This window comes from Nilaparvata lugens, chromosome Y (assembly GCF_014356525.2).
Source record: "Nilaparvata lugens isolate BPH chromosome Y, ASM1435652v1, whole genome shotgun sequence".
Classification (NCBI taxonomy): Eukaryota; Metazoa; Arthropoda; class Insecta; order Hemiptera; family Delphacidae; genus Nilaparvata; species Nilaparvata lugens.
The window spans coordinates 6,798,102-6,811,015 of NC_052519.1; the positions used below are offsets into that span (position 1 = coordinate 6,798,102).

At 33.5% G+C, this 12,914-nt stretch overlaps 1 long non-coding RNA gene across 1 annotated transcript; it reads right to left on the minus strand.

The window, feature by feature from the left end:
* Positions 1 to 10,672: 10,672 nt before the first annotated feature.
* On the minus strand, positions 10,673 to 12,258 carry LOC120355267. Its single transcript, XR_005573480.1, has 2 exons — positions 11,971 to 12,258; positions 10,673 to 10,779 (listed from the first exon to the last, which is right to left on the minus strand). It is a non-coding gene; the product is annotated as an uncharacterized LOC120355267 (long non-coding RNA).
* Positions 12,259 to 12,914: the final 656 nt, after the last annotated feature.

Genomic DNA, 12,914 nt, shown 5'->3' on the forward strand with positions numbered 1-12,914 from the left:
CTCCAAAACTCGTATTTTATGATAGTCTAATATTATCAACTGTCATTTTCAATAATCTAAATTAGATTGACTTAATTTTGGCTTTCTTTTTGTCCTTCCTCTTTATGAAGATTCACTACCTACTAGAAAGCCCAACTCGTGTCTACAGACAGACAACAGTTCCCAATGTAGGCTCATTCACCAAAATTTATATATCTAGTCCAATGCATGGCCTAGATACAAATGCCTGTTTATTGAAACAGAAGGATTTTTGGTGGGCGTACAAGATCAGGTAATAACCACAAGAAATTATCAACAAAATGTAATGAAACTGCCTATGAATATTGATCGACGTTGTGGTTTACCTTCCGAAATAACACAGTACATCATGTCAGCCTGTCAGTCGATGGCAGCTACAGATTATTTGAGGCGTCACAATAGTTATGCGCCACTAACACGTGCATTTTACTTTTAATCAGCTGATGCTATTCTTATCCTATCTGTATTACAGAAACAGTAAGACGGAGACATAAATAGCATACAATCAGCTGATTGAAAGTGAAATGCTCCTGTAATAGTTTGATATTGAGAGGGTATTATTGTAGTTGTTTTTGTGTTTCTTATATTGTTTTCAGGTTTTTGAACTGAAATGAACTTTGATTTTACTGTTTGTTGAACCCTGCGTTTTTAGTGTGAGAATTGACTCTGTCTTGTTGGAATTTGCTAACTTGTTGCCTAGTTGTCAAAATTAAAGCAATTTTCGTGCATTTTCCAAGTGCAGTTCCAATTTCATGTCGAAAAAGCCACTGTATTTGAAAATTGTACGAGCATTGACCTTTTTGCAGCTTTGGCTTTTCCACTGGAAGTTATGCTCAACGCTCGTGGAGGGGGAATAATTTTCAGTGAAAAGGCAACAGTCGGAATTGAGACGTAACTGGGAAAACATGTAACGGTTGCGAACCTCGGTCCTCTGATTGGGTCCATTTCCCATTCAGAGGGACAAATTGTTAAGATTCCAGCTATCAGTAATTTTTATCTAGATGAATAGGGAACCAAATTTTATATAGTTAGTAGGAGTAGAATCAGAAAATTATTTGTGCGTGTGAGTTCAAGTATAGTGAGTTTTATTAAAACGTATGTAAGTGTTTCTGAAGAGTTCAAGTTTGAATATTGTTAAAAATGGTGAGTGCCGAACTTTTATTGTTTTTCTTATTAAGCTCAAAATTTAATTTCATAGAATGACCGAGGCCCAAATTTAAATGCAGCAAGTTAGCAGGTTCCCAAAATGTGTAGATTGGAATAATTGAATATATTTTTTGTGAATCAATTGCTGAATCACTTTGTTCTGTTTGAAAATTTGACATGTTAATTCGATCTACCTATTTGGAGTTCAATAAACCCGAAGTTAAATTTTATTAGTATTTTTCATTGAAGTTCCTGGCTCGTAGTTGCTAGTTGCTAAAATAGGTGACAATTAGTGATGATGATGATAATCTGTGCATTTGAATGAACGAATCCACTAAAAGCTCCCAACCGATCAAGGATTAAAATAGAGATTTGATAGCATAATTTTGCTAAATATTATAGAAGAGAAGAAACAACCCCTCTCCGTTTACATTGGTGTGCAGCGGTGGTATAGTCTGCAAGAATGACTATCGAACCACATGTATTCTTATATATTTCATATTTTGGAAGATAAACTAAATAGAGACAAATATGTCACCGGTTACAGAAATGATGTCAGGTGTGGTGTAGGGTTAAAAATACCTCCACCGGTTACACTCCTATAGAAACAAAAAATTGACATCAAGCGTACAACCTGAATGTGTATTTTTGTTTGTGCGTGAACTTCTGCTGTCGATGACAAGCATTGTTGACATCAATATTGTACAAATTTTTTCAAGTTTGCTAGAACAGTTGATCAAATAACTTTTCATTTTTGGGTTTAGTATTCAAGAATCAAAACATTTCTAATAATATCAACATATTGCCATTTAAAAGTATAGAAAAGTATAAACTCAACCTCCCCCATTAAAACATAATTAAACATTATCTCTTGTTATGACAAATTTGATTATAATCTAACCAATGTGAGATCCTCACCCTGTCGTGGTCGACGACGGCATTTACGCACAAACGAAAACCCAGCTCAACTAACACAGGTGATATTATGATAAAAGATAAAGACAAGGTGAATAGAAAAATAAATATAAATTTTTTTTTTGACAATCTTGTGCAATCTACTCACATTATAAGAATTATAAAACAAGTGCATGATATGTTACCGAAATTTTTACATAAACAAACATAATAATTTTTCACAATATTTACAAATTTTTCACAACGTTAATTTCGTTTGTTGAAATACTCATTATATAATAGACTATTATTTTATAATATTTATTAATAGTAAACTTCATAGGTAAATAACTAATATTGAATTGTTCTATGTAAAACAAATAATACGGTAAGGTGTCAGTGGAGTTGGCACGTTCTTCAGTCTGAAAAAGAAAATTGAAGATTAATAGTGAATAAAGCAATGAATAGATGATTATAGTTCTTGATTTAAAGTGAATAAACGCAAAAATAAATAATTTTTATTTATTCTTTAGGTTACCCAACGTACAAGTAGTAAATGTTTCTCGTTAATTGGTTTCCTTTACTATTTATAGTTTTCAAAATGCCATTTATAGGTATATATTTAAGTATAATCAGTTTTTCATTCAAAATGTTATACGGATTTAAAAATATGTTTCCAATCGGTAAAAAAGTGACAAGTTCGAAATTTCCAATGTAATGAGACAGAATTATTAGGGTTTTTGGAATGTTAATGACGAATTTATATCACTTGATGAAACTATCCAATTAAAATTATCGACCCATTAGTATTTTGAATAGCTTCTCTAAAATTATGGGAAAGATTATTAAAAAAAGAATGTTAAATTACCTACACATCAATAATTTCCTAGAGAAAAATCAGTTTGGTTTTCAGCATGGAAAGTCTACAACTGATGCAGTAATCCTCCTAACTAAATTGATAGATGAAAACTTCAACTCTAAACAAAAAACTTTGGCTGTATTCTTAGATCTAGTGAAAGCGTTTGATACTGTCCCTCATAGCATTTTATTGAAGAAATTAAATAATTGTGGGATAAGAGGCTTATGTAATGAACTTCTGAAAAGCTACCTTCAGGACAGAAAACAAACATTAAACTTGAATGGTACATCAGTTACAGATCAATCATCTAGTTTTGGTCTACCGCAGGGTACAGTTCTGTCCCCGGTATTATTTTTGATCTTCTTGAACGATGCTCTAAAATTAAAAATACCACATTGTACCCAAATTTCATTTGCTGATGATACAGCCTTAGTTTTTTCGGGTAAATCCTGGCGCCAAGTATACCAATCTGCTAATGAGGGTTTAAAAATTATGAAGAACTGGATGGATAATCATATTCTAACTGTTAACTTTAAAAAACAAAGTATATCACCTTTTCTTCGACACTAGCAGGTCAACCTGAGGACTCATTGCATTTGAAAATGCACTCTGATCCTCACTGCTTGAATGATGGGTTGAACTGTTTGTGCCAACAAATTGAAAAAGTTAATTCTATAAAATATTTGGGAGTGATGGTGGATAGATATTTGAAATGGGATACTCATATGAATTACCTATTTTCTAAACTTAAATTTCTTATTTATAGTTTCTACAAAGTAAATCAATTGAAAGACCTGGATGTAAAAAGATCAATTTATTTTGCGTATGCCCACTCGATGTTTCAATATGTGATTGAAGCTTGGGGTGGTGCATATGATTGTCACTTTAATAAAGTGTTCACACTACAAAAGCATCTTATAAGGGCAGCACTGGGTAAACCAAGACGATACCCAAGCAAGAAACTTTTTGAAGAATTAAGTGTTCCCACACTAAGACAGATGTAAGTAACTAGGATTGTTTTGCACTTAAATAAGAATAGAAGTAATCTAAAAATTAGAAATATACCGTACCAAACTCGTTCATTAGCATTAAATAATTTCAATATCAACTTAATAAAACTAGTAGTTTGTCGACACCAATTCACCTATCTTTGCAATATATTTTCAAACAAAATTCCGATGAAACTAATTAATTCAAAAATTACTAAAGCACTTATCAAGGAAATAAATGTATGGGTTGAGCAGAATATATATTTTACAATGCCTAAATATTAATAAATCTATTCATGATTCTTTTGAGTTTTGAATGTCTTCCTATCTTTTGTATTATTTATGAAAATTGATTAAGCACTGGGATGTGCTCACAACTGAATGCTGGATTTCCCCATCCTCCCGCCATTTCCTGAATGGTACTACCTTCGTTCCCGATGATATGTTTCAAGTACCATATTTATTCAATTACCGCCCGTGATAAATTATAAGATCCATAAGATCGAGTCAGTTGACAGAACAACCTCTCAATAACGAATACCTCTCTGCAGCGAAGTTTTTCTCGAGATAATCGACTTCGTTACATAGAAGTTCAACTGTATTTTGTTGGGGTGAGAGTTTAAGAACGGCATAGTATGAGAGACTACCAGTATCACATGGCTTTACGAAAAAAACAAGTACTACCAGGACTATCGGCTTTGACAGAGAAATTTGCAACATAAACCCCCTATAACATGGGATATCTAATTGTGCTCTCTTTTTATATGGTATTACTCAAAATTATAGTATTGCAGTATGCGAGAATGATTTTCTTATACAAAACTATACTATGATAGTATAACTGTACCTCACATACTTGTAGATTAGTTATTACAATCCACTAGAAGTGGCTGGTACCAAACTTATGAAAGATTCATTGGAGCATATTATATAAGTGAAAATAATAATTTGAAATTTAATAAACATATAACTGAGTTTTAATTACAAGCTCGAAATTAGAGAAAATGTGATTATCCAATTGCAAAGTATTGGCAACTGTTGATTCTATTAAATGATTCACTATGAAGAGATAGCAGACCTCGTGTGTCTCCAGAGTCATTGCCCTGTCACCAGCTGGTCAAATCTTTAAATAGTAGACTTGAGATGTGCGTCAACACTAGCGTCACGTGATCAATTTTCATAACGGCAAGGAAAGTTGTGTGAGTGTGCCACACCAGATTTTTTATCTATTATCTTCATAATCGTTCGTAATGACATGGGAATATCACTATCGTACTCGTATTTGACTAACTTAGTCAAGGCGTATAGTAACGAAAGCAATATTTTCGTCACCTATGTAGGGCCAAGGTCTGTGGAAAATTGTTTAGGGATCTTAAGGTAAGGCAAGGAAATTGAAAACCACGGCATATAGAAGATGACGGTAGGTGTCATGCGCATGTTTGTGCTAAATTTCCGGTGTAGCTGACGTCATTTTATATACAATCATCTGTTTTTAACAAATAAGATGCATAAATTGTCAATATGTGTTAAAAACGTCGGTTGGTGGCGATGACGCAATCTAGACGGCGCACACATTTCGTGACCCCTACCGTTTTCATCTAAATACCGTGGTGAAAACCATTCACTCTGTCTATGGGTCGCTTCACGCTTCCGAGGGTTGGAGACTTGAAATTTTACCCGCATTAGTATTGAATGGAAACATCAGCTTAAAATGTTTGTCTGCCTATTTGGTAGTGTTTTGACTGCCCCATGTGACTATTTTAACTGCCCCATGGGACTATTTTGACTGCCCATCGACTTAGGACAATTTTGAAACTTGTTTCCCCATTCACATCTACCGACCCCATCAGACAGACACGTGTCAGACATGTTCCAGACAACTGTGAGAAATGCTGACAGTTTAAACTGAATCTCATTCTATAGTAAGGTCCACGTTATAATGGCAGTATTTGATTAACATTGGTGTTGCTATCCTTGTCTATCTCTTGTCAGAGCAGACTATACAACGTTGCCAAATCGTCCTCTAACAATGTACATGTATAATTATTGATTTTAACAAAATATTCAATCACTAATATTCAATATTCAATATTGCATTGCATAGAGCTATTGAAGGATTAGACAGGGGAAATATTTTCCACCGAATGTATCAGGTATGTGCATATGCGGACGATGTAGCAATAACTGCAAGAAGGAAAGATGTCCTACAGGAAACGTATTTGTTGCTAGAAAGAGAGGCGAATAAGATTGGCTTGATAGTGAATGAAAGAAAAACGAGGTACATGAAAATATCAAGTAGTCAAGCAAGAAGAGTTCCACAAAACCTCCGAATTGGAAATAAAATCTTTCAAGGTGTAAGGAACTTCAGCTACTTGGGGGTTGAACTAAATAACGAGAACAAGATGGGTTACAGCATAAAGCAAAGAGTATTGGCTGGAAATGGAGCATACTTCAGTAACATGAAACTTTTGAAGAACAGGGTCATATGTAGAAACACAAAACTTAAAATATATGAGAGCCTAATTCGACCTGTTGTAACGTACGGCTGTGAATCTTGGACGTTAACAAAAGAAGACAAAAACCATTTAGACGTTTTTGAAAGGAAAATCCTAAGAAAGATTTATGGTTCAGTTAAAGAAGGAGAGGAGTGGAGGAGAAGAACTAATTCAGAGCTCGAGGAATTGATAAAAGGCCGAAATATTGTAAAATTTATTAAGGCACAGCGGCTTAGATGGTTTGGACATATCTGTAGAATGAACGAAAACAGAATGCCTAAAATAATATTCAAGGAGAGGCTACATTCAAGAAGAAAGATAGGAAGGCCGAGAATAAGATGGGAAGATGAAGTCAGAGACGATCTCCAAAAAATGGGATATAGAGGAGGATGGAGACAATTAACAGAGGACCGAGAAGCGTGGAGAGCTGTAGTGGAGGCGGCAAAAGCTCATATTGGGCTGTAGTGCTAAAAAAAAAAAAAAATTCAATCACTAATATGAAAATTCATTATATAATTATTGAGAAATATATTTTCAAGATGATGATTTTCAACAAGATTTGATATTTGATCAGATGCCAGTAACAACTGTCCTCTATGGAAGGCAGTGGCGAGGCAGAGAATCAGCAACTCTGTTCTCCTATCCTTCTCCACTGTTATTATAACGTGGACCTGACTATAGACACCATCAGTGAGATTTGCACATATCAGTGTCAGTACAAATGTCCGTTCCATTAAGAATATCATTTCCATTAATAATTTGGTTTGTTGTGTTATATGTGAATAATTCAATTTATAATTATTTTAACATGATATTGTTTAGTATATGCATAAATCGTTGAAGCTTTGAACATATCAATAAAAATTCATTGCAAAGAATACTCTGAATATCCTGCCAAAATCATGTTTTGACCGAGCTTGATGAAACGCTGAAGTCGAGTTGCAGTCATCATTGATGGATTTAATATTGCCATCATAACGTGGACCTCACTTATAGTTTTCATTCAATGAAACCTATTGCACTAGATTCTAGTTATCTAACTCGACCCATTTTCTCGACACAGCTCGATGAAACGCGTAAACCAGGCATTTAACGAGTTGGATAAACTTTCCTACTATCTCAAATTTTTAAAAATATGTTTTATAAAGTGATGGTATAAGACTTTTTTTTCTCATGAAAATCTGTAATTAAAGTTTGACCAACAGAGTCAAAGAAAGGGATGGCGGTTGCCTCATTAACAAGTGTGACGACAACCCCCCCCCCCCACCAAGTCTCTGAAAACTAGGCCTGTTGAAAACTAGCTGAAACAATTGACCCACATGTGCATGTGGAAACCAAGCCGGAGAACCTTTCCCACGATAACTCCACTCGTCCCCTGGCAATAAATATCCTGCAAATTTAAAAGAAAGGTCTGATGCTTTCTTTTCTCCATCCTGACAGTTTGACAACTATTGGCGTAGCACGTCCCAAACCAACAAAAAACTTCTTATTGAGATATCTACCTTTAAGAATTGGCACGAGTTAACCGAATACACTGTCGAGCTTGTGCCCCGACTCAGCGACGCCAATCTTCCTTTTACTTATTTCCCTTCCACTTTCTTTCAATGTCTTCTTATTTTGCTGTCCGTTTTCTTCTTGTCTGTCTTTTTCTTCGTCTTTTCATTATTCTTCTCCTTCTTCATATTATTCTTCATTATCTTCTCCTCTCAGTCAACTCCTCCACCATGATTTCACCATGAACATCATGTTCCTACTCCCCCTCATCCTTTCAGTCCCCCTCCTTCTTCTCGGCTCCTCAACATTCTCCACCACCTCATCATCCTCCTTCTTCTTGCTGTTGTTGTTCTTCGTCTTCTTCTTATCCTTCTATCTTCTCTGTCTTTATCACTCATCACACTCCTTCTTCTTTTTGCTATTGTTGTTGTTGCTCTTCTTCTTCTAATACTCTTCTTCCTACTCCTCCTCCTACTACTCCTCCTCCTTTTCATCCTATTCCTCCTCATCACCCGTAGCACGTTCCAGAATACAAACAAACATTTCTAGAAACTATTGAGTGAGATATCTCTGGCAGTCGCATTAACCATGCATCCTGTTGTCAAGTGTCCCAATTGTAAAAGGACCCGAAAAACGCAGAAAAGTTTGTTAGGGTGCATGGTGAAGAATTGGCACAATACAGTGTTAGACTTGTGCCGTCGGCTCATCGACACCAACCTACCTTCTTTCAGCATGAGAATCTCTACAATTAATGTTCAGTAGCATTTTCACCTAAAATTAAAAATAAGCTCGAAATTAAAGAAAATGTGATTATCCAATTGCAAACTGTTGGCAACTGTTGATTCTATTAAATGATTCACTATGAAGAGATAGCAGACCTCGTGTGTCTCCAGTGTCATTGCCCTGTCACCAGCTGGTCAAATCTTTAAATAGTAGACTTGAGATGTGCGTGAACACTAGCGTCACGTGATCAATTTTCATAACGGCAAGGAAAGTTGTGTGAGTGCGCCACACCAGATTTTTTTAAACTTGATAATCCAATTGAAAATTAATAATCGATAATTTATTGAAATTAAAAATTAAATCAATACAATTAATTTAAAAAGTAGAATAATTTTGAGTAAATCTTAATTTCAAGTTGACGCTGTGGGAGGGGAAACAGCCGACGCGGCTGACTCCCTTCATCTTAGTAAACAGAATAATTCTGCTTTCTACATTACATCTCATTTACACTATGGCGCTCGAATAATTAATTTTGTCTATTGTTTTTACATGCGCTGTATCTAGATTTTCACTTTTCACAGTCTGCACACAGAATTTATTATATTAATTTGAAGTGTGCCTTCTCAATACGAGTCAGAGGTATCACAATTTGATAACTCCAGTTTCAGATATTGATGTTTTTCAAAGAAGTTTCATGATATACTATGTGTCCGACTCCTTCATCTTATCCTTATTCTGTGAAAAATGAAGATTCAAAATTTCTTTTCATAGCTTTTGTTGTGTTTTTTTCTTGTTCCATTACTCGTTATAATTTAAACACTTGATAATGGAATGAACATCATCAGATCACGTGAACAAAAAAAATAATAAAATGGTAGGCCTACCTGAGATATTATATGATGACACTGTACTCCTGATAAGTTGAGAATTTTCAAGCTGAAAGTAGATTAATTTGTTGATCATTCGGTTCAAATATTAACAAATGTTACCAAATATTACCAATATTATCACATATAGTGAGAACGAATTACTCTGAAGCTTTCTATTCTCACTGAACATGAAGAGGCAATACCAAGCCAGAATTGCAGTTCCGTTCAGATCATTATTATCAGAGCTTTCAAATTGATGCTATGTAAATTTAACTATGGATGTTATCCCCATCTCACAATTTCCCTATTTATCCTTATCGTGATTCAGAATAAAGTAGTGGATCTCTATAATCACAAAAAATGTACAGTACCTGATGAATAGTAAAAATAACAAAGTTTCTAGTAATAATGCAACTTTTTCTAGGTACGAATTTCAAGGCTCATAAAATGACTTTTTCTCAATCACAGGCAGAAACTCCAATGATGATAATAATAGTAATTCAATGAAAATTGTTTGTATTGTACATTGTTCGATGTAAGATAAGCTACATCTTTAAGGTGATCGACGTATTTAGGATTATCATGTTTATGAATGGAAGCGACTATTATTTCAAGAATTCAGCAGTTGTTTAAAAATCTTGAATTTTAGTATGATAATTTCATCTGTGGTGAGTAAAAATAGCTCAATTCTTTCTAGCAAATAATATAGATCATCTAAATTTTTACTTGACATTTATGCCAGGTTTAAACTATGCCAATTGGCAAAACAATAATAATTGTCTTCTTAAACCGTCAGCTGATGTTGTCAATTAGTTTTTATTTAGCCATGCATAGATGATGGTTTTAGAATTAAAAGATTCAATTGATAATTTACACCAGCTGTACATTTCAGAAGACAATATTATTGTCTTGCCAATTGGCATCGTATAAACCCCCCTACATTTTAGTTTTCAGGTATGATGATAGTTTGTGATCTATGCAATAGACAAACAAATATTTTATTACAGTGTTTCAATAAAAAGGAACTTTCAAAATAACTTTCCACTTTCATTTCATAATACTTTAATATTTTATTAAATATTTGTGTAAAATAATATAAATATAAACATAAATATTAATGTGTTTAAATATTTTATTTTATACCTTAATATTTTTAATTACCGATAAAATTAGATTGTTTTTTTCCTCCACTGAAAATACTCTGACTGTCACATATTTTAGCCAATCCTTAATAGCGTCCTCAATTTGGGTCTTAATGCCCACAGTCGACCCACAAGATTTTTTGATAGAATCTGAAACATAAGGTAATATAAATTTTAATGAGAAATTCTATAAATATGAAGGCAGATGAAATTTTGCCACCACATAGGAGTTATTATTTGATACAGGTGTTGCATGGTTAAAAGGGACAAAAGGGATAAAGGGACAAGTACGAAAATTTTTCTCAAGTGCACATCTAATATTTTGTTATACACATTGATATTTTGAATCACAAGGCGAGGTGATGACTGTTTTTTAGATATTCGTTCAAACATTCAAATGGACTAAGAATAAAGTAAGAATATTGGGTTTCCAAATTTTGTAGCATAGACGAATTTTAACTTGAAATACTCCTCTTTCGTTATGCCTATAGAACTAAACAAATAAGGCTCTATATAAAAACGGTAAAAAATTTACTTTTCAGATTTATGAGTGAAATGTAATAGTTACTGTAGGTACATACTTAGATTTATGGAAAAAACAGTTGTATGCCGATATTTTAACCATTTTTTATTGGCCTACTAAATTTTGTAAACCTAGACCAAAAGTTAAAATCACAATGAAATTAATCAAAAATATCCTTGACATATGAGTTGTAAACATTCATAAATTAATAATTGGAAATTAAATTTTAAAATGAGCAAGTTTAAGCTAAATTTCGTCACCATGGAATGACGATATTAGGAAAATGTTGATATTTATGAGCTGAACTCCGGGCACCCGTTTCCAATTTCTTGGATCACCGAGTTAATTACTGAACTTTTTAAAAGCAATCACTTTGATGTTAGCCTACATAGACTATTTATGAGTGCCATAGCAACAGACTTCCATTGTTTGCAGGTTAAATTGGGTTATGTTTTAAAAATCTTTATTTTTCATTATATTATTAAGTTTCATTCAATTTGTCAACACAAGCAGTCCTGTGACAAAAACAATACATAGATAGCATAGTGAAAATGTTTGTGTAGAAATCAAAGTAATTGTAATTTATTTGAAAGTTAAGTAGTAGGCTACATGTACAATACTTAAAACCAAGCTTATTGTATTATATTAATTTTTAATTAAATTAGAGCCCACTAATTTAACAAATATACCTAAGTTAACTCTAACCTCGAATGTAAACAAGTGTGAATAACACACAATATTTGTTTTCAAGTTTAGACAATAAATCCAACCAAACAATCTCATTTTTTAAATAAAAATAATAAATAAAATAAACTCACCAAGTCAAAGTGGAATGGGTAGACACTTCTAAAAGAGTTCACAGCTTTCATCAACATGATGAGAATTCAAACATGAAATGGCGTCGATCGGTCGTTGACGAGAGTTGCTAGATCCGTTTTTGTATAAGGACTACTGTAGCGCTGTGAGTGGTGAATTGGAAGCTCGTTTTCAACGAGAGATCAACCGTTGAAAACAACGTTGTATTTAAAACGTTGAAAAATTCAACCGCTGACGGTTATTCGACCTCAACAACCAAATTTCAACGTTGGAAACACGTAGGTGTGCTACCTGGGATAGTATCAAGCCGAAATGAATTGAGCAACTGAATTTCAAAGTTACTATCCACTGTTAAAATTGCACCGTGATTTCCTTTTACTTCCAAATGGATTAAATTGCCTCACTCTTCAACGTAACAATTATTGTGAAAAAAAAACAGTGGAATGTGAACGTCATCCAAATAGCACATAAATTTCAATTTTCAGATCATTAAATTCATAAAAAAACGAATTCTTGAGAGAATAGTGATGAATTGCAAACAGTGCATGTAACATTGATACAAAGCGATACAATGAAAATCAACATCGATTAATTTAATTTAATACTGGACTCATCTAATTTATATTACTGTTAATTTATATTATTTATAAAGCTTATAAAATGTAAAACCAACATTCTCAATTTTCTCTACTGGAGCAAAACATCGATAGAAAATAAAGAAGAACCCATTATAAGCAAAAAATACTTGTGTACTAGAATTCACTTGAACTAACTCATCACTTCAACCCTTCAATTATCACAATGAGCTAGAATGGTATAACAACAATGAAATTGATAATCAGGTACATTTTTCAAATAGCTTCACCCAACTAAATCTGTGAATGCCAAGTCATGAGTAATCATGTTCAATAGATTTAATTTGAATGCTTCAAATAGAAAATGATCT